The sequence below is a fragment of the Lathyrus oleraceus genome, chromosome 1 (genome assembly GCF_024323335.1).
Source record: "Lathyrus oleraceus cultivar Zhongwan6 chromosome 1, CAAS_Psat_ZW6_1.0, whole genome shotgun sequence".
Lineage (NCBI taxonomy): Eukaryota > Viridiplantae > Streptophyta > Magnoliopsida > Fabales > Fabaceae > Lathyrus > Lathyrus oleraceus.
This window is the reverse complement of record NC_066579.1, coordinates 224,610,254-224,636,315: the sequence shown is the minus strand read 5'-3', so window position 1 is coordinate 224,636,315 and position 26,062 is coordinate 224,610,254. Positions and strand designations below refer to the sequence as shown.

The 26,062-nt window shown below is 44.7% G+C and overlaps 2 long non-coding RNA genes across 6 annotated transcripts; one reads left to right on the top strand and one right to left on the bottom strand.

Moving 5' to 3' along the window:
• The first annotated feature begins 1,907 nt into the window (after positions 1 to 1,907).
• LOC127128576 (uncharacterized) lies at positions 1,908 to 6,117 on the top strand. The gene is made up of 3 exons (XR_007805970.1): positions 1,908 to 2,105; positions 3,345 to 3,399; positions 5,918 to 6,117. It is a non-coding gene; the product is annotated as an uncharacterized LOC127128576 (long non-coding RNA).
• Positions 6,118 to 18,672: 12,555 nt separating this feature from the next.
• Positions 18,673 to 21,578, bottom strand: LOC127128559 (uncharacterized). 5 transcript variants are annotated; one of them, XR_007805964.1, is made up of 5 exons: positions 20,916 to 21,402; positions 20,664 to 20,762; positions 20,158 to 20,596; positions 19,632 to 20,060; positions 18,675 to 19,552 (listed from the first exon to the last, which is right to left on the bottom strand). It is a non-coding gene; the product is annotated as an uncharacterized LOC127128559 (long non-coding RNA). The 5 variants fall into 5 exon arrangements; XR_007805965.1 differs by adding an exon at positions 21,449 to 21,578 and having other exon boundaries at positions 18,673 to 19,552; positions 20,158 to 21,230; XR_007805968.1 differs by having other exon boundaries at positions 18,674 to 19,552; positions 20,158 to 20,897; positions 20,990 to 21,405.
• Between the last annotated feature and the right edge of the window lie 4,484 nt (positions 21,579 to 26,062).

The window sequence follows — 26,062 nt, the reverse complement described above, 5'->3', positions numbered from 1 at the left end:
TTGAGCAGCATGTAACTCAAACCACGATAGTAACGGCCGATGGGAATGCATGTGCGAAACGCGAAACATGAGACCTGGACAATCAAAATGCAGATGGCAAATTACGAGCTCGCAAACAATTAAGCACATTCCAAATAACGGTGGATCACATGAAACATATCTGCAAAATAAACAAGGAGTAAAGCTAGTCAGATTGAAGAAAATGCTGTACTAGAGATAGCTGATCATCAAGATGTCAGTGTTACTAGAAACATCACCGAAACAATCCTTTCAGGCGATTCTGTGGTAGTTGGTTCTGTTTCTACTCACAATGCTGAAGTTGCTGCTGGACAGGCTTGGAAACCTGCTCCAAGTGTCAAGGCCAAGTCTTTATTAGAAATTCAGCTGGAAGAACAGAGAAAGGCACAGACAGAAACACTTGTATCTGATGTTGCTGCTTCTGTCAATTCCGTGAGTTTGGCAACGCCCTGGGCTGGGGTGGTATCATATCCAGACTTGGTTAAGGTATCTGGTGAAAGTCACGCGGGAGACACTACAGAATATCCTGTTAATTCTCAAACTTCTCAGAATATGAAGAGCAAGAAAAGTCCATTACAGGACCTGTTGGCAGAAGACAGAGTAATAGAGACCTTGTAGAAGATCATCAACTCAGAATCATCATAAGTTGGCGTTCAACATGCATAGTAGCATCACAACCTGAAGTAATCAATCAGAAACATAAGCTAAAATACCAACCATGTGAATCTACGGCAAATTCTCTTACCTATGTGCAGGTGTGGGATAATAGCTTCGTCATGTTGACATTTTACTGGCAGCAGGTAATTCAGCTCACAAAAGCATCCCAATCAAGCCAAGTGAAATCCTGCAGTAAGCCAAGGCAGAACAGGGTCAAGAAGAAAGCACACAAACCTTTCCATCAAGTCTACTGCGGAATCTTGTGATTGTCGCTTGCACCAGAGCTAAATCAGTACAAGGACACCAACATGGATTGAACACCCTGCTGAATAAAACGTACCATTCCATTACCGGCAGCATACACACCCCACAATAATGCTACAACAATCCGAGGCGGTGCAAGAGGGATCAAACCTGCAGCCGTGCTCAAACGAGGCCTTACGAATCGGTTTTCAGCACAAACGGCAACGTCTGTCTAAGGCTAGCTCCGGATCTAGTAGCATAACAATCCTGCACTGCGACAGGGCGAAGCTTGCATCAAGACGCTAAACTTAGCACCGAGCAATAACGGCAACCGACGGGGGCTTGCAATGAATTTGCTTGTGTTGATACAATGTATATTAACCTTGACACTACACCAAACTGAACACGAATCCTGCACCATAGAAAATATCTAAGCAAGTCACAACAAGCCAATGCAGTTCAGTTCAAATCAATGAGTTTCAAAATAATATGCAGTTCAGGAAGTTAAGCAACAGTCCAAATCAGTTTGGTTCAATAACAAGTTATCCACAGTTGGATCAAAGAAATTAAAGCAAAGGGATTAGAGAGTGAACTGGTGTCAAAACACACGTGACTTAATTCAAGACTCACCTTCACTTAAGTGCCAGCTGGACGAATGAGATTGAGCCACCCAAATCTGATTCTCCAATTTGCCCCTTGGATCAAGCCTATATAAGAGGCAATCATTGCCAATCATTGGGGTCGAACGATTTTCCCCTGATTCCCAGAAGCTTCTGCACTCAGTCCTCACCTTCAGTACACGCTCATTCTCCATTGTTGTGGGAGCTTCATCATTCGAAGCTCCACACGGCAGAGCTAAGCCACCACTTCAACCTCCTCTTCCACCTCGGTTCTTCAACCACATTCACTGTACCAACCTCCGATCATCCTCGTAGAATCTTCAACCACCGTAACCGATTCACGACACCTTCGCCACCAACGATCAACGTCTCACCAGAATCACTCCAAGAAAGGTAGAAGAAGAAGAGCATTGAATACAAGTGGAGGCGAAGCTCGCGGCAAGGAGAAATTCTAACCGAATTCAAGAAGATTGCAAGCACTGAAACAGAAGGAAGAAGAACGCGGCGACACATCAAAACCGATCCATTCGTAGCCGTCGCCGATCCGTCCTCCCGTCGTCATCGCCGGTGAGTTGTTGTTCTTCTTTTTTTCGTCATGCTCGAGTAATTTGTTGATGCCGTTGCGATTCGGCTCCGTAGATTAGGATAGCTGATGTTGTTGATTTCGTAAGTTTGAGTAGTTGATTGTTGATGGTGGATGGACGCGAATCGCGTTAGACTGTTGAACGATCCGAGATGGTGAAGTGTCCGCGAACAACGATGTTTGCTGGTGAATGTTAGGGTGATGACGAATGTGATGTTCGCATGGAGTTTTCTTTAAGCACTTTGTCAACGGCAAGCGCTTCATTTGCCTGTGTAGCTTTTGCGAAAAGCGCGTTTGGTGGATTCTTCCTGGACTTCACCTATACGCTTCCTCACATGTGTATTTCTATGTTCCAGATGGTTAGATGCTGATTAGAAGAATTAGGATTATGTAGAAGCATTAGATCTCAGATTAATAGGCTAGTTAATTAGTTCTTAGGACTTTAATTAGGTATTAAAATTTGGTCTTAGAGCTAATTAGTCACTAGAACTAAACAGAGTTTTAGGAATTATCAACTTAGATTTTCCATAAAGAAAAACATTTGAAGTAGTATTAAAGATTAATTTTAGGATTAATTGTGGACCATTAGAAATACTGTTGATTTAGAATTAATTCTAGGATTAGTCTAAATAGATTTTAGAAGCTAATTAGAATTTTAGTTAATGATAGAAGTCATTTGAAACATTAATTTTAGGATTAGAGTTAAATAATCTCTTAGGAGTTTTGTTTTAGAATAATTAGAATAGTATAGAATTTAATTGCTCTAATTAGAACTTTCATAAATAGAAATTTAATTCAAAATTACTCCCTAACTGTGAAATGACTATTCTACCCCTAGGCTTAGAAATAATTCAATTTTGCATGCTCCCTTAATTTTAGGACATATTATCACCTGAGTAAATGAGCTTCATGTGGAGTATCAGCTTCTGTTCTGGATTTTTTCCCTCTGTTGACCCTAGGCTTCGACCTAGTGGTTTGGACTTATCATTTGAATTGTGATTTCAGGTTCAAGAATGCATCTCCATGAGTGATGATGCTCCTTCATTTGAGCTTAACCATTTGTTGTTGTTGGCTAACAATTGTGTGTTTTGTAGGCCTTAATGGGGGATTCACTTGTGTTCATGGATCGCTCATTGTTGTCTGATTGGATTTGTCTGTTTGTGTGATATTGACTGTTGATTGTTTGTTTGAATTGTGTACTGACTAGTTAGCTATTCACACAGGTACATTAAGTTGCTAATATTGCTTTGCTTTGCTTGCTAAGCAATTTGCACCGAGGTATGACGTTTCTGACTTCATGTAGTCTGGAGACCCGGCTGTTACCGGGCCGGGCAAATTGTCTGAAGTCCTCCTTAAGAGGCAATGCTTGTGTATGTTTATATTTGTCCTAAGCAGGGAAAGTCCTCATTTGAGGCAATTGGTGGAAGGTAGGGATAAGCAATCTATCCCCCACTATTCTGTGAGTCTTCTCCTTGCTCCCATTGCATGGTTGTAGCATTGAGATCCAAGCCCAAGATCTTGTACATTGTACAGTCGAGTCTATGTCCTGAGCGTAGAAGGGTCCCCCCATTCTGGACCCACGCTCCCTTGTCTGATGCTCTCTCTGACTTGAGATAGAAGCAATGAGGCACACCCCTCATCACCTTTCATCTGGCTTCACCTTAGCCCCTCAATGGCAAGGTTAAGAGCTAACCTGACCCCGATACAGAGGCTTGTTTGTTGAGGTTGATATGACCCCTCGACTAAAGCCTAGCCTTGATGTTTGAGCCCCCTTGTTGGTGTGTTTATTTCATGCTGTATATGTTTGTGTGGTGTGATTGTATCCCCTAGGTTTGCTAGACTCCGCGTAGTCTCGTTTGCATGACAATTAAGGTAGCACGGTTCCTTCGTATAGGACTTCCTTTCTTGCTTGAGCTTTCCTAAAACACAAACAAACATTATCCCCTCTTAAGGATACGTCCACTCCTTCTACTACAGGTGAGTAAGTCTCCAAAGGTCGAGCATCCGGTAGATTGCGTAGTGACGTTGTCCACCTAAAAAACACGAACCAACAGGAATAGTTTAGCCGAACTACGGCAACTCTGATTCTCATGTCCAGATGAGATACGTAGGCACGAGATGCGATGTCTTGTCGAGTTTGACTAACAACTAACACTAATTCTTTTCTCTCGCCCTCGTTGCGATTGAGACCTCCCCTTTCTCTTGCCCTAGTTGCAATCGAGACCCTTCTTCTTCCTGTGTCTTGTTGTGTGCTTGGAAGCTGATGTAAGTCCATCGAGTGGCATTCGGGTTCCAGTGTTAGTGCGTGTTTTTGGTTCGGATGCTGATGTAAGTCCAGTGATTGGCATTCAGGCTCCACGTTTGCCTCCTTGTGTGTGTTTTGGTTCGGATGCCGACGTAAGTCCAGTGATGGGCAGTCGGGCTCCACGTTTGCCTCCTTGTGTGTGTTTTGGTTCGGATGCTGATGTAAGCCCATTGATTGGCATTCAGGCTCCATGTTTGCCCTCGCCTGCGTTTGTTTGAGTGCGTGTCAGCCGAGCTACGAATGCTCTGATTCTCCTTCGTCCAAAGGAGATACGTATGCATAGGATGCGATATCCTAGCGAGCATGTATCGTTTCCCCAGTCCGAACTACTTTGACTCTGATGTCTATGCTTGATAGACTAAGTAGGCCCAGGACGCGATATCCTGCCGAGTCAGTCTCAGTCTGTTTCTTGTGTCTCTTTCAGCCTGTGTAGATGATTATTTTGAGCAGTGTTTTAGCAACCATTTTCCTTCTTATTGTGCGTGGATCCCGTCGAGTACGACGGATGCGTAGGGGTGCTAATACCTTCCCTTCGCATAACCGACTCCCGATCCCATTCTCTTTGGTCGCGAGACCACGTCTTTTCCAGGTTTACTCTGAGCGTTTCCTTTCCCTCTTTTGGGATAAATAACGCACGGTGGCGGCTCTGTTGTTCTTGTTTTCCCGCCGGTTTTTCGCGTAATGCGACAGCTGGCGACTCCACTGGGGACATCTAGAGAAGTTGACCTGTGCTGGTCCTTCTTCCCTAAGCGAGTCTCTCCTAGCGTTCTCTAGGTTAGGGCTTTGGTTGCTATATGCTGCTTTATCTATTGCATTCATTTCATTTACTGTTTGCATTCAATGTGTGCATTAATGTTTGCATTCATTCATTTCATCTGTTGTGCTGGCTGTGTTTTCTCTGATTGGGGGTGGGAGTTACTCGAGGTAAAAGGCCCAATACCCAGGCTATGAGTGCAATCTAGGAAACCTAGGAATAGAGTGATTCATGGGAAGCGGGTGGTGTACGCCACTTAGCGGAACATTGATATCACGAGCAGTTCAGACTCTGATGGGGTATTATCGGTGCATACATCTGGTGTGCACAGGATGATATTCTTGAAAGGGTTGTTTATCCTGCGTTTCTCTCGACCTTACCCTGGCCTAGATGACACCCGTGAGTGGGGAGGGAATGATCATTTTAACAGGTACAAATGGTGACTGTTGGTGACTGATGGTGACCGTTGGTGACTCAGTATGTTCCTGTTGGTGACTCAGTTCCTCAGATTGGGTTCAGACGATAGTTGACCAGTTGACTTTGGGTTTCAGACGATTGTGATCAGAATTCAAGCCGAAGTTTTGATCCTGTGTTCAGAGATGCACAGCTTGCCAGTCGTGCCTGCATCATGTGCATCATAGCATGTTTATTTTTCAAAAGAAATGCAATGAAAAAGAAAAATGAAAAAAAAAAGAAAAAAAGAGGAAACTAATCCTTGCATACATATCATTTCTCAGGTACATTCCAGAGCTTGATTCATTGATAGAGATGGCAACAGTTCCCGAGCCGAAGCGGAAGACTTGTTCCTACATTTTCCACCGTGAGCCTTTGACATCTCTGATTGAGTTGAGTAGTCTTGTGACCAGTGAGCGTCTGAGGGGGTTTGTGGATCAGTATGGGGATATTCTGACTCTGTTGAAGATGGTAGTTGACCCGGTGCCGTTACAGACGCTTCTTCAGTTCTATGACCCAGAGCTTAGATGTTTCACTTTCCAGGACTATCAGTTGGCGCCTACTCTCGAGGAGTACTCCATTCTGTTGGGTGTCTCGATTCAGCATCAGATTCCTTTCTTGGACGTCCCGAAGGAAGTTGATTTCAGGGTTGTTGCTAGGGCTTTGCATCTGAGTGTCCGGGATGTCAGTGATAGTTGGAAGACCAATGGAGATGCTGTGGGTATGCCATTGAAGTTTCTGCTGAGAGTTGCTAGAGGAGAAGCAGAGAAGGGGAATTGGGGAGCTTTTCATGCCCAGCTTGCTGCAATGATCTATGGGATCATCCTGTTTCCTAGTATGCCCAACTTTATTGACTATGCTGCAGTCTGCATCTTCATTGGAAGGAATCCAGTTCCTACTCTGTTAGCTGACACTTACTATGCTATCCACAGTAGGCATGGTAAGGGTGGGGCCATCAGGTGTTGTCTCCCACTGTTGCTCAGATGGTTCATGGCTCTCCTACCAGTCAGTGGGCCGTTTGTCGATGCTCAGAGCACTTATAGGTGGACTCAGAGGGTGATGTCTCTCACTTCATATGATATCAGATGGCAGTCATACCGGATGGATGTACGAGATGTTATTATGAGTTGTGGAGAATTCCGGAACGTGCCACTTGTGGGGACCAAGGGTTGCATCAATTACAACCCAGTTCTTTCCCTTCGCCAGTTGGGATTCATTATGAGTAGAAGGCCACTTGAAGCTGAGATAGCTGAGAGTGTGTATTTTGAGAAGAAAAATGACCCTGTTAGATTGGAGCAGATTGGAAGAGCCTGGAAGTCCATTGGTGTCAGAGATGGATCCATTTTGGGGAAGAAGTTTGCCATTGCTATGCCTGATTACACGGATTGGGTGAAGAAGAGAGTGGAAACTTTATTGCTGCCCTATGATAGGATGAATCCGTTGCAAGTGCAACCACCCTTGATTCTTGCTGATACTGTGCCCGCTGAGCAGTACAAGCAAGCTCTGATGGAGAGCCGTCGCCTGAAGGAGAAGGAGCAGGATGCCCAGATGGAGTTGTACCAAGCCAAAGCTGAAAAGCTGAACCTGTCTCATCAACTCAGAGACATCCAGAGTGCAGATGTTGGGGGAGTAAGGAGTAAAAAGAGATCTTATTCAGAGATGGAGACCTTGCTAGATGCAGAGCACAGAGAGTGTTTGAGATTGCAGAGAGCTGAAGCCAGTTATCTGAAGAAGATCAGAGACTTGGAGAAGCAGATCAAAGCCAAAGATATCCAGATGAAGAAGGAAGTCGACCAGAGACTTGCATCAGAGACCCAGCTTGGGGCAGAGGTTATTGAGCTTAGAAGACAGTTGAAGGAGAAGATCACTCCCTTACCAGAATGTTCAGAGTGTGAACTGTTGATAGACCAGTGTCACTACTTGAAGACGCTCATTCCTGGAAGTAGCTTGTCTTAGCTTGTATTTTCCTGATGTTATGTTACGAATCACCCCCAGGCTTGTTGGGTGGGATTCATTTGTTGTACTTTGTTGGATATTTGGATCTTTGTTGTATGATCCAGTTGCTCATTTATAGATGAGATTTTGGTTTCACTCTGTATTCATTACTCAGTTGTATGATGTCTCTATATCTCCCTGTTGCTTTTGCGTTGTTGCAGGTTGTCATTTCTTGAGATAAATCAGGCTCTTTGAATGCCTGAGAGATGATCATTATCATGTGCATCATATGCATTAGCATCATGCACATAACATTTGCATAACAGGTGTTCTTAAGCCGACTTCTCACTCGGGTTCCTGTGTCAGGCAGGATAGCTGATCAACGACCACACCGGTACTCTACCAGACTCAATCAGCGAAGAAGCATGGATCAGGTTCAGGCTGAGATGGCTGAGATGAGGGCGAACATGGCCCAATTCTTGACGATGATGCAAGGGGTTGCTCAGGGTCAGGAGGAGCTCCGTGCTCTGGTTCAGAGACAGGAAACGGTTATTCAGGCGTCTAACCATGGTTCACCTATTGCTCCACCTGGGTATGAGAATGTCAACGTTGCTGCTGCTCCCGGCTATGGTTACGCCACTGGAGAAGAACTCAGGGGTATAAGGGTTGATGGTCAGCCTCTTGCTGCAGAGGTTAACGCCAGAGCTACCCGGGCTCCGGCACGTCATCCAGCTCCTTTTGTTGATAGACAAGAGGACATGTTCACAATGATGGGTGAAGACGAGGGTGATGTTGCTAGAAATGAAGATAGGGATCGTAAGGTCGATGCCCTGGCTGAAAAGATTAGGGCGATGGAATGCCAGAATTCTCTTGGGTTCGATGTCACGAACATGGGGTTGGTCGAAGGTCTGAGGATTCCCCACAAATTCAAAGCGCCCACCTTTGACAAGTACAACGGTACTTCTTGCCCTCGCACCCACGTGCAGGCTTACTATCGGAAGATCTCGGCATATACAGATGACGAGAAAATGTGGATGTACTTCTTTCAAGATAGCCTATCTGGGGCATCTTTAGATTGGTACATGGAACTCAAACGAGACTCTATCCGATGCTGGAGGGATCTGGGAGAAGCTTTTCTCAGACAATACAAACACAATATGGATATGGCACCGAGCCGGACTCAACTGCAGAGTCTGTGCCAGAAAAATAATGAGAGCTTCAAAGAATACGCCCAGAGGTGGCGTGAGCTTGCTGCCAGAGTTCAACCCCCTATGCTGGAGAGGGAGTTGACTGATATGTTCATTGGCACGCTGCAGGGAGTGTTCATGGACCGAATGGGGAGTTGCCCATTCGGAAGCTTCTCTGATGTGGTGATTTGTGGTGAAAGAACCGAGAGCTTGATCAAAGCTGGAAAGATCAACGATGTGGGTTCCTCTTCATCAAAGAAACCTTTCTCTGGGGCACCTCGCCGTAGAGAAGGTGAAACCAGTGCTGTTCAGCATCGCCGGGGGCCGAACAGAAATCAGCATCAATATGGACAGGTTGCTGCAGTGACCATCCCTGCACCGCAACAACGTCCACCTCCTCAACAACCAAGACAACAACAACAGCAACAACGTCCTTATCAGCCGAGGCAGAGGCTGCAACCGGATAGAAGGTTTGACCCGTTGCCCATGTCATATGCTGAGCTTCTACCTGAGTTGCTCAGATTGGGTTTCGTGGAGTTGAGAACTATGGCTCCACCAACTGTCTTGCCACCTGGGTATGACGCGAATGTCCGGTGCGATTTCCATTCTGGAGCACCAGGGCACAATATAGAGAAATGTCGGGCTTTCCAGCATAAAGTCCAGGATCTGATCGATTCCAAGACGATCAATTTCTCCCCTGTGCCGAATGTTGTGAATAATCCTATGCCTGCGCATGGTGCTCATAGGGTAAATTGTGTTGAAGGGGTTGAACCTGAAGATCTGGTAATCAGTGTGGATGAGATTCATACTTCTCTGTTGGTAATTAAAGACCGTCTGCTGAATAGTGGAGTTCATCCGGGCTGTGATAGAGACTGTTTGGGCTGTGAAGAGTCAGAGGACGGATGTGAACTGTTGAGGGCCGGTATCCAGGGTTTGATGGATCAGGGCCGCGTTCGATTTGGTAGGGCTGACAACAGAGATCAGGGGGCAGTGTCTACTGTCACTATCTTTTTCAAACCATCTGAAGGGCGTGCACCTGCAAATAGTGGTACTCCGGTTACCATATCTGCACCAGCTGCTGCCAACACTCCTACAACAATCGTCGCTCCGGTTAGAAGAGCCGAGAATAACAATGCTGTGCCTTGGAGGTATGACAATGCCTACCGAAGCAACAGGAGGGCTGAGAACAGGGTCAAGCTTTCGAATCAAGCGCCTGTGACGATTTTTGCACCTGCCAGTAAAGCTCCGGTTGTTGTGAGTACTGCTGTGGACAATGTGGGTGGACCCGGAGGCTTTACCCGTAGCGGTAGGCTGTTTGCGCCTCAACAGTTGAGGGATGCCAATGCTGAGGCATCTGTTAAAGCTAAGGGCAAACAGGCCGTTGTTGATGAAGGTCCTGCTCAAACAAATGTGCCTGGTGGCTCGTTTGAAAAGGATGTGGAGGAATTTATGCGGATTATAAAGAAGAGTGACTACAAGATCGTAGATCAGCTCAATCAAACTCCCTCCAAAATCTCCATTCTTTCTCTGCTGTTGTGTTCTGAGGCACATAGGGACGCCTTGCTGAAGATGTTAAACATGGCGTATGTACCTCAGGAGATTTCTGTCAATCAGCTTGAAGGTGTAATTGCTAACGTGACTACCCGACACGGCGTGGGGTTCACAGATCTTGATTTGACACCTGAGGGGCGGAATCACAACAAGGCCTTGCACATCACCATGGAATGCAAGGGGGTTGTACTATCTCATGTCTTGGTGGACACCGGATCTTCGTTGAACGTGCTGCCGAAGCAAATCCTGAAGAAGATATCGGTTGAAGGGGTTGTGCTGACGCCGAGTGACCTAGTTGTTCGTGCTTTTGATGGATCCAAGCGTTCTGTCTTTGGTGAAATCACTCTGCCTATAAGGATAGGTCCGGAGGAGTTTGACATTGTCTTCTATGTCATGGACATCCAGCCTGCTTACAGTTGTCTTCTGGGACGTCCATGGATCCATGCAGCAGGAGCAGTCTCATCGACTCTCCACCAGAAGCTCAAATATGTCTGGAACGGCCAGATTGTGACCGTGTGCGGTGAAGAGGACATCTTGGTGAGTCATTTGTCCTCATTTAAATATGTCGAGGTGGATGGCGAGATCCACGAAACTCTGTGCCAGGCGTTCGAGACGGTGGCTATTGAGAAGGTGGCCTACGCTGAACAGAGGAAGCCAGGCGCTTCAATTACTTCTTACAAGCAAGCTAAGGAGGTGGTTAATTCCGGCAAGGCCGAGGGCTGGGGCAAGATGGTGGACTTGCCTATCAAAGAGGACAAATTTGGCATCGGTTATGAGCCTCTCCGAGCAGAGCAGGGGGCAGCAGGTCCGAGTACCTTCACCAGCGCTGGGCTGATGAATCATGGCGCCGTCTTCGCAGCTGATGTTGAAGATGTTGATAGCGATTGTGATCTCGACTGCTGGGTCCGCCCGAGTGCACCAGGGGAGGTGATCAACAACTGGACTGCCGAGGATATAGTCCAAGTTACTCTTCAGACAGAGTAATTTTCTTTTGTTTTTTCTCATTCTGCACATAACCCTACGTTCTGCCCAAGACGTAGTGGTTCATTGTAGGGCCACATGTTTTCATTGTTTATCATTAATAAAGGACGTTTTGCAAACAATTTTGTGATCCCTGTCTTTCTATTTTGTTTTTCATTTTTCAAAAAAATAAAAATGGCAATGTTTTTGTTTTTGTGACTTTTTTGAACTCTTTTCTGAAGTAAAGCATTAAACATGCAGAATTGATCTTATGGCATCCACTATGAACAAATCTGTTATGGTTCAGTATGATTTCAACAATCCCATCTATCAAGCTGAAGAGGAGAGTGATGAAGACAGTGAACTCCCGAAAGAATTGGCTAGATTGTTGAAGCAGGAGGAAAGGGTCATCCAACCTCATCAGGAGGAATTGGAGATTGTGAATCTTGGTACTGAGGACGCCAGAAGGGAGATTAAGATCGGGGCCGCTTTGAAACCTGAGGTCAAGAGCAGGTTGATTGAGATGCTGAGAGAGTACATGGAGATATTCGCCTGGTCTTATCAAGATATGCCTGGGCTGAATACGGATATCGTGGTTCATAGACTACCTCTCAGAGATGATTGTCCTTCGGTCAAGCAGAAGCTTCGTAGAACGAGTCCTGATATGGCAGTTAAAATCAAGGAAGAGGTTCAGAAGCAGTTCGATGCTGGTTTCTTGTCAGTAACAACTTACCCGCCGTGGGTTGCCAACATCGTTCCTGTGCCGAAGAAGGATGGCAAAGTCAGGATGTGTGTCGATTACCGGGATTTGAACAGAGCGAGTCCGAAAGATGATTTCCCATTACCTCACATTGATGTATTGGTTGATAATACGGCTCAATCCTCGGTATTCTCTTTCATGGATGGTTTCTCGGGCTATAATCAGATCAAGATGGCGCCAGAAGACATGGAAAAGACGACATTCATTACACCTTGGGGCACGTTCTGCTATAAGGTGATGCCATTTGGGCTGAAGAATGCCGGTGCTACCTATCAGAGGGCCATGACGACTCTCTTTCATGACATGATGCACAAAGAGATTGAAGTGTACGTGGATGATATGATTGCGAAGTCGCAGACAGAAGAGGAGCACCTGGTTAATCTGCAGAAGTTGTTTGACAGATTGGTCAAGTTCAAACTGAGGCTGAACCCAAACAAGTGTACGTTTGGTGTGAGATCAGGGAAGCTGTTAGGCTTTATTGTCAGTGAGAAAGGGATTGAGGTCGATCCAGCGAAAGTCAAAGCTATTCAGGAGATGCCTGAACCGAGAACAGAAAAGCAGGTTCGTGGGTTTTTAGGGAGATTGAACTATATTGCAAGGTTTGTATCTCACCTAACTGCCACGTGTGAACCGATTTTCAAATTGCTTAGAAAGAATCAGGCCATCAAATGGAATGATGATTGTCAGAAAGCTTTTGACAAGATAAAAGAGTATTTACAGAAACCTCCAATCCTGATCCCTCCAGCTCCGGGGAGACCACTGATAATGTACCTGTCAGTTACCGAGAATTCAATGGGGTGTGTATTGGGACAGCATGACGAGTCTGGTCGAAAAGAGCATGCCATATACTACCTTAGCAAAAAGTTTACCGACTGTGAAATCAAATATTCACAGCTTGAGAAAACTTGCTGTGCTTTGGCATGGGCTGCTCGCCGACTGAGGCAGTATATGTTGAACCATACTACCTTGTTGATTTCTAAGATGGATCCGGTGAAATACATCTTTGAGAAGTCGGCTCTCACTGGGCGTGTTGCCCGTTGGCAGATGATCTTAACTGAGTATGATATCCAGTACACGTCGCAGAAGGCTATCAAAGGTAGTGTTTTGTCAGACTATCTCGCCGAACAGCCGATCGACGATTATCAGCCTATGATGTTTGAATTCCCTGATGAAGACATCATGTATCTAAAGATGAAAGATTGTGACGAGCCTCTTGTCGAGGAAGGACCGGATCCTGATGACAAGTGGACATTGATGTTTGATGGGGCCGTGAATGTGAATGGTAATGGTGTTGGTGCAGTGCTGATCAATCCTAAAGGTGCTCATATACCTTTTTCTGCCAGATTGACCTTTGATGTCACCAACAACGAAGCTGAGTACGAGGCTTGTATTATGGGAATAGAAGAAGCCATTGATCTGAGGATCAAAACACTTGACATATTTGGAGATTCTGCCCTAGTGATCAATCAGGTCAATGGAGATTGGAATACGAACCAGCCGCATTTGATTCCGTATAGAGATTACACCAGAAGAATACTGACGTTCTTCAAGAAGGTGAAATTGTATCATGTCCCCCGGGATGAGAATCAGGTGGCTGACGCTTTGGCTACTTTATCTTCCATGATAAAAGTTCATTGGTGGAATCATGTGCCACATATTGCTGTGAATCGACTCGAGAGGCCTGCGTATGTGTTTGCAGCCGAGTCTGTTGTTGCGATTGATGAGAAACCGTGGTACTATGATATCAAGAACTTCCTCAAGACTCAAGAGTATCCTGAAGGTGCATCGAAGAATGACAAGAAAACCCTGAGAAGGCTGGCTGGAAGCTTTTATTTGAATCAGGATGATGTGTTGTACAAGCGGAACTTTGACGTGGTCTTGCTCAGGTGCGTGGATAGACACGAAGCAGACATGTTGATGCAAGAAGTGCACGAGGGTTCGTTTGGTACCCACGCTGGTGGTCATACAATGTCCAAGAAACTATTGAGAGCCGGATATTACTGGATGACTATGGAATCCGATTGCTTCAAATACGCTCGGAAATGTCATAAGTGTCAAATATATGCTGATAAGGTGCATGTACCACCAAGCCCGTTGAATGTCATGAACTCGCCTTGGCCGTTTGCTATGTGGGGCATTGATATGATCGGGAAGATTGAGCCTACTGCTTCGAATGGACATCGCTTCATCCTGGTTGCGATTGATTATTTCACCAAGTGGGTAGAAGCAGCGTCATATGCTAATGTTACCAAACAAGTGGTTGCCCGGTTCATCAAGAAGGAAATCATCTGTCGTTATGGGGTTCCCGAGAGAATCATCACTGACAATGGTTCAAATCTCAACAACAAAATGATGAAAGAACTTTGCAGAGATTTCAAGATCGAACATCACAATTCTTCTCCTTACAGACCAAAGATGAATGGTGCTGTAGAGGCGGCTAACAAGAATATCAAGAAGATTGTGCAGAAGATGGTCGTTACGTACAAAGATTGGCATGAGATGTTACCTTTCGCTTTGCATGGGTACCGTACCTCAGTACGTACGTCGACCGGGGCAACCCCGTATTCCCTTGTGTATGGTATGGAAGCAGTCCTACCAGTTGAGGTGAAGATCCCTTCTCTGAGGGTATTATTGGATGTCAAGTTGGACGAAGCCGAGTGGATTCGTACAAGGTTTAATGAGTTAAGCCTTATCGAAGAAAGACGGCTAGCAGCTGTGTGCCACGGGCAGTTATATCAGAGAAGGATGAAGCGAGCCTTTGATCAGAAAGTGCGTCCTCGGACATTTCAAACTGGTGATCTAGTTTTGAAGAGAATCCTTCCTCCCGGTACAGATAACAGGGGCAAGTGGACTCCTAATTATGAAGGTCCATATGTTGTGAAGAAGGTTTTCTCCGGTGGAGCCTTGATGCTTACAACAATGGATGGTGAAGATTTTCCGTCCCCTGTTAACTCAGATGTAGTCAAAAAAATACTTCGCATAAATTGACCCGCTGGACAAAAAGAACAAAAGAGTCCAGGCAAAAATGGGCGTCCCGGCGAACCAAAAAACAGAAAGAAAAGGTTCGGGCAAAAATTAGGGATATAAGTGAAAAGAATACGTACACCCGATAAGTCGAAAACCCGCAAGGGCGGCTTAGGCAAAAATGGGTATCCCGGTGGATTGAAAACCCGAAAGGGCGATCCAGCCAAGAGAGGGATCAAAGCGAAGACTACAGTCTGAGGTATCTGTACCTCATAGCGCTTCGTCAGCTGCCATCTCGAAAGATGTGATCGGTCCAGTCGTTCTTCTCAGAAAGCAAGGAGTTGAGAGGAAAACTGATGATCTGTGGGTTATAACAGAATTGGGAAATAGTGGATGCCGTATTCACATTGCCATTAGGATAGTTTATTTTCCTTTTGTGCGCAATTACCTCTTTCTAGGAATTGCTTCCCAATGTATTTGCCTTTTCAGGCACTTTTTCAATCAATAAAAGTCGTTATTCAGAAAAAGCTCTCTTGTTTTTATTTTACTGTTTTGTTTGCAAAAACGTCCGAATTTTTGATAGACATTGCATATAATAAAACATGAAGGCTTAACAATAACTTGCAGAAGGATAAAACATTTGAAAATCATTTTGAATGTTGAGGACACTTGAGCATATCTTGTCCATGTACCCTTGGGGCATTGTGTTGAATTGTCTTGCAGGTCGTCATCTGTGAGCATTTTCCCAGCAGGTATTTCTTCCCCAAGCAAGTTGAGAGCTGTCAGAGCTTTATTCCCATGCAGGGGTGTCTATGGATAGCGCCTTCTCTCCTCAGCAGATCAAGGACTGCCTATCCCCAGCAGGCTTGTGTTGACGGGTTTCCCCAGCTGAGCTCCCCACTGAGTGCCTGGCAGACGTTTTCCCCAGGAGTTCCCCCAGCGGAGTTTGTCACGAGAATGTTGTCCCCCAGCAGTTGGGTTTGTGATATTGTTATCCCCAGCACGGCCGTGAGTGCTTCTCCCCAGCAGGGTTGTGGAGGTCTGTCTCCAGTATGATATGATGTGTTATCATCACCACCAGAGTTGTTCTCCTCAGCAGAGTGGTGTGGGTTTTCCTCAGCAAGTTCCCCGAGTGGAGCGGGTTTCACAGAAATATTTCTCCAGCAGAGTTCATCCCACCAGTGGAGTGGACAAGTTTCCGTGACAGATCGGTATTGGCGTCCCCAGCTGAGTTTAGTCTACCTGTGGATTGGGTGGGTCGTCCCCAGTGGAGTGGAAGTTATTCCCCGAAGCAGAGTTGTCCTACCTGAGGTTTGGTTAAGTCTTCCCCAGTGAAGTGCTATATCATTCTCCAGTAAGGTGATCTTATTACTCCAGAGGGTATCATCCCCGAAGAGTTGCTTGGTGTTATCTTCCCCAGCGGAGTATTGAGTGCTTCCCAAGTGGAGTCCCCGAGTGGATTGAGTCCTGTGAAGTATATCTCCAGCGAAGTCTATCCTGTTCCCGGCAACAGTTTTGTTTCTCCAACATGAGTGAGAAGTCGGCGCTTTCCCCGCAAGGCATTCCTAGATGAAGGCTCTCCCCGCAGAGTATTCCTCAGTCAAAGTCTCCCCGCAGAGTTGGAGTACCTGATCTTTTGGCTCCGTAGCCAGGGTGCATTTGCATTTTGCATGTAGTAATCATTGCATCCTCAAAACGCGTAGCATTTCCATTCAATGTGGAGCATTACGCCATAGAAAAATTCAAACATATGCATTCATGTGTTCCAAAACCCTGTCAGACAGTCTCCCCGGCATAGGCGGATGTTTGTTCAACCTGTACAGCATGTTTGCTACAGTTGCTCCTGATGGCATTCAGGGTAATCCCCACAGAGGTTTATTTCCTCATCCGTTGGAAAGAAAAGATTGTTCTCCCCAGTGAGACCCCTCTGCAAGTGTCAAGCCTTGCCCTGTCGTCTTGTAGATGTCATTTGTACCGTCAGCACCCGTGTGTGTTACTTCTTTGGTGTCGGTAAACACCATCTTTCGGTGATTTCCCAGTCACGCGTAGTGTCTGGTCTTCTTTGGTGTCGGTAAACACCATCTTTCGGTGATTTCCCAGTCATGCGTAGTGTCTGGTCTTCTTTGGTGTCGGTAAACACCATCTTTCGGTGATTTCCCAGTCATGCGTAGTGTCTGGTCTTCTTTGGTGTCGGTAAACACCATCTTTCGGTGCTTTCCCAGTCATGCGTAGTGTCTGGTCTTCTTTGATGTCAGTAAACATCATCTTTCGATGTTCGTAACGTCGTTCACTCTCCCCAGAAGAGTCCTCCTCTCCGTTGGTGTCGATAAACGTCGAGTTTTTCCTATGCGTCCGTTGGCGTATAGTTGATATCTTTCCCCACAGGGTCGTCCCCAGAGTTTCCTCCTCTCCGTTGGTGTCGATAAACGTCGAGTTTTTCCTGTACGTCCTATGGCGTATAGTTGATTATTCCCCGCAGATCATTTGGTAATGCCAGATGATTCCCCTCAAAATATTCCTCCTCTCCGTTGGTGTCGATAAACGTCGAGTTTTTCCTAGTCGTCCGATGACGTCTGGTTGTATCCTTCCCCCAGTGGATCTACCTCCGCGTTGGTTTAGATAAACGTTGTGTTTTTCTCATTCGTCCGCGAACGTTTGATTATATACCCTCTTCCCAGTCATTCATTAATGTCTGGTTGATTCCCAGCCAGAATTCCCAGTAGACGTCCTATTCGGTTTCCGGTTGTGATGCCTTTCCCTCGTGAAGTGGCTTTCTCCTTCTCCCTTTCGTCCTATGACGTCTGGTCGAGTCTCCCTTTCATCCTATGATGTCTGGTTGAGTTTTCTCCTTCTCCGTTGGTGTCGATAAACGTTGAGTCTCCCTTTCATCCTATGATGTCTGGTTGAGTTTTCTCCTTCTCCCTTTCGTCCGATGACGTCTGGTCGAGTCTCCCTTTCATCCTATGATGTCTGGTTGAGTTTTCTCCTTCTCCGTTGGTGTCGATAAACGTTGAGTCTCCCTTTCATCCTATGATGTCTGGTTGAGTTTTCTCCTTCTCCGTTGGTGTCGATAAACGTTGAGTCTCCCTTTCGTCCTATGACGTCTGGTCGAGTTGTCCTGGTCGTCCCCAGTTGATTTACCTCCCCGTTGGTTTCGATAAACGCTGAGTTTTTCCCTATGCGTCCTATGACGTCTAGTTGTACCTATCCCCACGTGGATTTACCTCTCCGTTGGTTTCGGTAAACGTTGAGTTTTTCCCGCTACGTCCGCTGACGTGTGGTTGTATCCTTTCCTGGTCGTCCCAGTAGAGTTGACGTACCTCTCCGTTGGTCTTGGTAAACGTTGAGTTTTTCCTAGTTGTCCGTTGGCATCTAGTTGAGATGATTTCTGATCCCATTCATCGTGTGTCGATGTCTGGATGTGGTTGTACCTCGGAAAAAAGGAAAATAGAGAAATAAGTCCCAACAGTGTGCAAATTTCTACGGTACTCGGTATTCAATCCCTGTTTACCCTGAAAGTCTGACAGCCGTTGCTCTCATCCGTTCGGGTTCCCAGCTGATTGAATAGGGGCAGCTGTAGCACCTCAAATTTGCACCTCCCATTTGTACATTCATTTCATTTCTAGATTATTAACATTTGCATATCATCATGAGCATGCATTTCATCTACATAAGCAAGGTTCAACACAAGATGGCAGTGACTTGAATTCAGAGCTTTATGTTTACACCTAGTGGAAACTAGGATTTCTCAGTGAATTCGGGGTGGCCCCAATCGAAGCCTAGCGTGGAGATGTTTGGGTATGATGCTTAAATCTGGTGTCAATGGTGGTTACTGGAGGGATCAAGACACTGATTTAAAGGCCTTTACTTGGTCATGGTTCCATACCCTAATCAGGTCGAACTCCTATATTATAGCCTCCTAAGCCTAGTTCGGCTGGTACATCGTCATTCAAGCTATCATGGGAGTCCAGGTCAAACCTATTCGTTTAAAAGTTCAAGTGAATGCAAGGATCATGTTCAGATCCACAAAGTCATTTATTTCAATCTTTTTCTCAAGCATGTCCATACAATGATTCTCATACAAGATTCCATATCCAAGCTCACTCCATTCATGAATATCAATTTCCATTACAAAGGATAAAATATTCATTACAAAAAAAAGAAAACAAGATAAACACAAAATGTGAGGTGTTGACCAAGGTTGACCTTGGTCAACGGTTGACTTTTTGGTCAACTTTGACCAAAGTCAACCCCATCCCAAAAAATCCTAAGTCCATAATCTCTGATCCTAACCCTATGTCTCAGCCCTATGTGGATCCTTGGTTTGACTTTTGTGACTTCAAAAATTCCACTGTTATGCCGTGCCAGGTCCAACCCTTTACTTAGCCATGTTTGCTCCTCCATACCACCATGACCGGCATGACAAATAGTAACAAATCAGAATTGAACCATGGCCATGATACAAGAAACCGACATGAACTGATACTGAACTCATTCACGGAATGTTCCGCAAGTAGACCTGCAACCAAACAGCAGCGGTAACCTGCAGAATCATTTCCACCCTGCCATGAAGGATTGCAAAGTATTAGTCAGCATAAAAGTTGGTATACTGCTCTTCTTGAACAAACTAATGACAAGTACCAGAAGAAAACATTGCCCGCATTAGCTTCTGTTGAAAGATTCCTGTTACATGAGCAGAATAGGACCACAGAAGAGCCTAATATCGCACCTAAACCTTTTTCTGCTGATGTCGGATAACAATAACAGCGCTGGTGGTACTCTTTTGAACGCAGTTTCCGAGTCTGGTGAGCATACCAAACCGGCACAGCATGTTGCACTTGTTATTGTAGTGTCTTCGGCTGCATCGCTACTGGCTGGACAGGTGGGTACAGATGTGGGAGTTAAACCAGTTGAGCAGCATGTAACTCAAACCACGATAGTAACGGCCGATGGGAATGCATGTGCGAAACGCGAAACATGAGACCTGGACAATCAAAATGCAGATGGCAAATTACGAGCTCGCAAACAATTAAGCACATTCCAAATAACGGTGGATCACATGAAACATATCTGCAAAATAAACAAGGAGTAAAGCTAGTCAGATTGAAGAAAATGCTGTACTAGAGATAGCTGATCATCAAGATGTCAGTGTTACTAGAAACATCACCGAAACAATCCTTTCAGGCGATTCTGTGGCAGTTGGTTCTGTTTCTACTCACAATGCTGAAGTTGCTGCTGGACAGGCTTGGAAACCTGCTCCAAGTGTCAAGGCCAAGTCTTTATTAGAAATTCAGCTGGAAGAACAGAGAAAGGCACAGACAGAAACACTTGTATCTGATGTTGCTGCTTCTGTCAATTCCGTGAGTTTGGCAACGCCCTGGGCTGGGGTGGTATCATATCCAGACTTGGTTAAGGTATCTGGTGAAAGTCACGCGGGAGACACTACAGAATATCCTGTTAATTCTCAAACTTCTCAGAATATGAAGAGCAAGAAAAGTCCATTACAGGACCTGTTGGCAGAAGACAGAGTAATAGAGACCTTGTAGAAGATCATCAACTCAGAATCATCATAAGTTGGCGTTCAACATGCATAGTAGCATCACAACCTGAAGTAATCAATCAGAAACATAAGCTAAAATACCAACCATGTGAATCTACGGCAAATTCTCTTACCTATGTGCAGGTGTGGGATAATAGCTTCGTCATGTTGACATTTTACTGGCAGCAGGTAATTCAGCTCACAAAAGCATCCCAATCAAGCCAAGTGAAATCCTGCAGTAAGCCAAGGCAGAACAGGGTCAAGAAGAAAGCACACAAACCTTTCCATCAAGTCTACTGCGGAATCTTGTGATTGTCGCTTGCACCAGAGCTAAATCAGTACAAGGACACCAACATGGATTGAACACCCTGCTGAATAAAACGTACCATTCCATTACCGGCAGCATACACACCCCACAATAATGCTACAACAATCCGAGGCGGTGCAAGAGGGATCAAACCTGCAGCCGTGCTCAAACGAGGCCTTACGAATCGGTTTTCAGCACAAACGGCAACGTCTGTCTAAGGCTAGCTCCGGATCTAGTAGCATAACAATCCTGCACTGCGACAGGGCGAAGCTTGCATCAAGACGCTAAACTTAGCACCGAGCAATAACGGCAACCGACGGGGGCTTGCAATGAATTTGCTTGTGTTGATACAATGTATATTAACCTTGACACTACACCAAACTGAACACGAATCCTGCACCATAGAAAATATCTAAGCAAGTCACAACAAGCCAATGCAGTTCAGTTCAAATCAATGAGTTTCAAAATAATATGCAGTTCAGGAAGTTAAGCAACAGTCCAAATCAGTTTGGTTCAATAACAAGTTATCCACAGTTGGATCAAAGAAATTAAAGCAAAGGGATTAGAGAGTGAACTGGTGTCAAAACACACGTGACTTAATTCAAGACTCACCTTCACTTAAGTGCCAGCTGGACGAATGAGATTGAGCCACCCAAATCTGATTCTCCAATTTGCCCCTTGGATCAAGCCTATATAAGAGGCAATCATTGCCAATCATTGGGGTCGAACGATTTTCCCCTGATTCCCAGAAGCTTCTGCACTCAGTCCTCACCTTCAGTACACGCTCATTCTCCATTGTTGTGGGAGCTTCATCATTCGAAGCTCCACACGGCAGAGCTAAGCCACCACTTCAACCTCCTCTTCCACCTCGGTTCTTCAACCACATTCACTGTACCAACCTCCGATCATCCTCGTAGAATCTTCAACCACCGTAACCGATTCACGACACCTTCGCCACCAACGATCAACGTCTCACCAGAATCACTCCAAGAAAGGTAGAAGAAGAAGAGCATTGAATACAAGTGGAGGCGAAGCTCGCGGCAAGGAGAAATTCTAACCGAATTCAAGAAGATTGCAAGCACTGAAACAGAAGGAAGAAGAACGCGGCGACACATCAAAACCGATCCATTCGTAGCCGTCGCCGATCCGTCCTCCCGTCGTCATCGCCGGTGAGTTGTTGTTCTTCTTTTTTTCGTCATGCTCGAGTAATTTGTTGATGCCGTTGCGATTCGGCTCCGTAGATTAGGATAGCTGATGTTGTTGATTTCGTAAGTTTGAGTAGTTGATTGTTGATGGTGGATGGACGCGAATCGCGTTAGACTGTTGAACGATCCGAGATGGTGAAGTGTCCGCGAACAACGATGTTTGCTGGTGAATGTTAGGGTGATGACGAATGTGATGTTCGCATGGAGTTTTCTTTAAGCACTTTGTCAACGGCAAGCGCTTCATTTGCCTGTGTAGCTTTTGCGAAAAGCGCGTTTGGTGGATTCTTCCTGGACTTCACCTATACGCTTCCTCACATGTGTATTTCTATGTTCCAGATGGTTAGATGCTGATTAGAAGAATTAGGATTATGTAGAAGCATTAGATCTCAGATTAATAGGCTAGTTAATTAGTTCTTAGGACTTTAATTAGGTATTAAAATTTGGTCTTAGAGCTAATTAGTCACTAGAACTAAACAGAGTTTTAGGAATTATCAACTTAGATTTTCCATAAAGAAAAACATTTGAAGTAGTATTAAAGATTAATTTTAGGATTAATTGTGGACCATTAGAAATACTGTTGATTTAGAATTAATTCTAGGATTAGTCTAAATAGATTTTAGAAGCTAATTAGAATTTTAGTTAATGATAGAAGTCATTTGAAACATTAATTTTAGGATTAGAGTTAAATAATCTCTTAGGAGTTTTGTTTTAGAATAATTAGAATAGTATAGAATTTAATTGCTCTAATTAGAACTTTCATAAATAGAAATTTAATTCAAAATTACTCCCTAACTGTGAAATGACTATTCTACCCCTAGGCTTAGAAATAATTCAATTTTGCATGCTCCCTTAATTTTAGGACATATTATCACCTGAGTAAATGAGCTTCATGTGGAGTATCAGCTTCTGTTCTGGATTTTTTCCCTCTGTTGACCCTAGGCTTCGACCTAGTGGTTTGGACTTATCATTTGAATTGTGATTTCAGGTTCAAGAATGCATCTCCATGAGTGATGATGCTCCTTCATTTGAGCTTAACCATTTGTTGTTGTTGGCTAACAATTGTGTGTTTTGTAGGCCTTAATGGGGGATTCACTTGTGTTCATGGATCGCTCATTGTTGTCTGATTGGATTTGTCTGTTTGTGTGATATTGACTGTTGATTGTTTGTTTGAATTGTGTACTGACTAGTTAGCTATTCACACAGGTACATTAAGTTGCTAATATTGCTTTGCTTTGCTTGCTAAGCAATTTGCACCGAGGTATGACGTTTCTGACTTCATGTAGTCTGGAGACCCGGCTGTTACCGGGCCGGGCAAATTGTCTGAAGTCCTCCTTAAGAGGCAATGCTTGTGTATGTTTATATTTGTCCTAAGCAGGGAAAGTCCTCATTTGAGGCAATTGGTGGAAGGTAGGGATAAGCAATCTATCCCCCACTATTCTGTGAGTCTTCTCCTTGCTCCCATTGCATGGTTGTAGCATTGAGATCCAAGCCCAAGATCTTGTACATTGTACAGTCGAGTCTATGTCCTGAGCGTAGAAGGGTCCCCCCATTCTGGACCCACGCTCCCTTGTCTGATGCTCTCTCTGACTTGAGATAGAAGCAATGAGGCACACCCCTCATCACCTTTCATCTGGCTTCACCTTAGCCCCTCAATGGCAAGGTTAAGAGCTAACCTGACCCCGATACAGAGGCTTGTTTGTTGAGGTTGATATGACCCCTCGACTAAAGCCTAGCCTTGATGTTTGAGCCCCCTTGTTGGTGTGTTTATTTCATGCTGTATATGTTTGTGTGGTGTGATTGTATCCCCTAGGTTTGCTAGACTCCGCGTAGTCTCGTTTGCATGACAATTAAGGTAGCACGGTTCCTTCGTATAGGACTTCCTTTCTTGCTTGAGCTTTCCTAAAACACAAACAAACATTATCCCCTCTTAAGGATACGTCCACTCCTTCTACTACAGGTGAGTAAGTCTCCAAAGGTCGAGCATCCGGTAGATTGCGTAGTGACGTTGTCCACCTAAAAAACACGAACCAACAGGAATAGTTTAGCCGAACTACGGCAACTCTGATTCTCATGTCCAGATGAGATACGTAGGCACGAGATGCGATGTCTTGTCGAGTTTGACTAACAACTAACACTAATTCTTTTCTCTCGCCCTCGTTGCGATTGAGACCTCCCCTTTCTCTTGCCCTAGTTGCAATCGAGACCCTTCTTCTTCCTGTGTCTTGTTGTGTGCTTGGAAGCTGATGTAAGTCCATCGAGTGGCATTCGGGTTCCAGTGTTAGTGCGTGTTTTTGGTTCGGATGCTGATGTAAGTCCAGTGATTGGCATTCAGGCTCCACGTTTGCCTCCTTGTGTGTGTTTTGGTTCGGATGCCGACGTAAGTCCAGTGATGGGCAGTCGGGCTCCACGTTTGCCTCCTTGTGTGTGTTTTGGTTCGGATGCTGATGTAAGCCCATTGATTGGCATTCAGGCTCCATGTTTGCCCTCGCCTGCGTTTGTTTGAGTGCGTGTCAGCCGAGCTACGAATGCTCTGATTCTCCTTCGTCCAAAGGAGATACGTATGCATAGGATGCGATATCCTAGCGAGCATGTATCGTTTCCCCAGTCCGAACTACTTTGACTCTGATGTCTATGCTTGATAGACTAAGTAGGCCCAGGACGCGATATCCTGCCGAGTCAGTCTCAGTCTGTTTCTTGTGTCTCTTTCAGCCTGTGTAGATGATTATTTTGAGCAGTGTTTTAGCAACCATTTTCCTTCTTATTGTGCGTGGATCCCGTCGAGTACGACGGATGCGTAGGGGTGCTAATACCTTCCCTTCGCATAACCGACTCCCGATCCCATTCTCTTTGGTCGCGAGACCACGTCTTTTCCAGGTTTACTCTGAGCGTTTCCTTTCCCTCTTTTGGGATAAATAACGCACGGTGGCGGCTCTGTTGTTCTTGTTTTCCCGCCGGTTTTTCGCGTAATGCGACACATAGCATTCTAGTAAGTGAGATTGTAAGTCTCCCATATTTCATGGTATTGTGTGGACACTTGACATTTTTTCCTTCCTATGGAAGATGTCTTGGTTCAAGGATCCATGCTTGTGAATAGATGGTTGAGTGTTCTCCAAAGAATGACTTAATCAATTAAAAAGCAAATCACTACTAAATTTCAATTACTCTTGACTAACATTTGACTAACTCTTATTAATATTGCTTTAGTTTTCAATTCATTTACTTTATGCAATTTAATTTTTAGTCATTTATCATTCATTGCCATTTACATTTCATTTAACTTATTTATGTTTATGTCATTTATCACTTTTCTCATTTGATCCATATCTTGTGATTATATTTTGTTTGTGACTTTTGATTTTGTTTGTGGTCTTAGGACCTCAAAACACTTAATAAACAACAAAAACCCTAAAAATGTTTGGTGGACTGTTGATCATGGTCTGAACTTCTGGACTTAGAACTAGGCAACATTCCTTGTGCAAAAAAGACTTGGCCAATGCCAACATTATGAAATCAAGTTATTATGAACTAAGCCTTCATCTGAGGCAAGTCTTGGGATGTGTTTTAGTTCATCTGCTACATTGTCTTGGTGCAAACTGTTATTTTGATCATGTGTCTGATGCTTTCTTCTGAGTTGATCAAGGGATATTTTATTTGATACATAAGAAGACAAAGAAGACTGCTAGCTATGGGAATTTCTTGATTGGATGTGGCTATATTTACTTGATGCCTTGACCTTCATGATGTCTAATATTGTTGTTTGCTTGTTGATTATTGCTTGATTCAAAGTCCAAAGGAAAATGGGTTTCTATATGAAATTCTTGTCTGTTGGATTGCATCCCATTGGTCAGAACTTTTCAACTCTTAACCTTTAATGTTATTCTTAGGGTAGCCTCTACATCTTCTCCCACTTCTTAAATTTTAAAATCTCTCCCCCTTTTCAAAAACATTCTTTGCTTGTGATTTCAAACTTAGACTGTGTTTTAAAAATTAGAAACTTTGGCCTTATGCCATTGAATTTTCA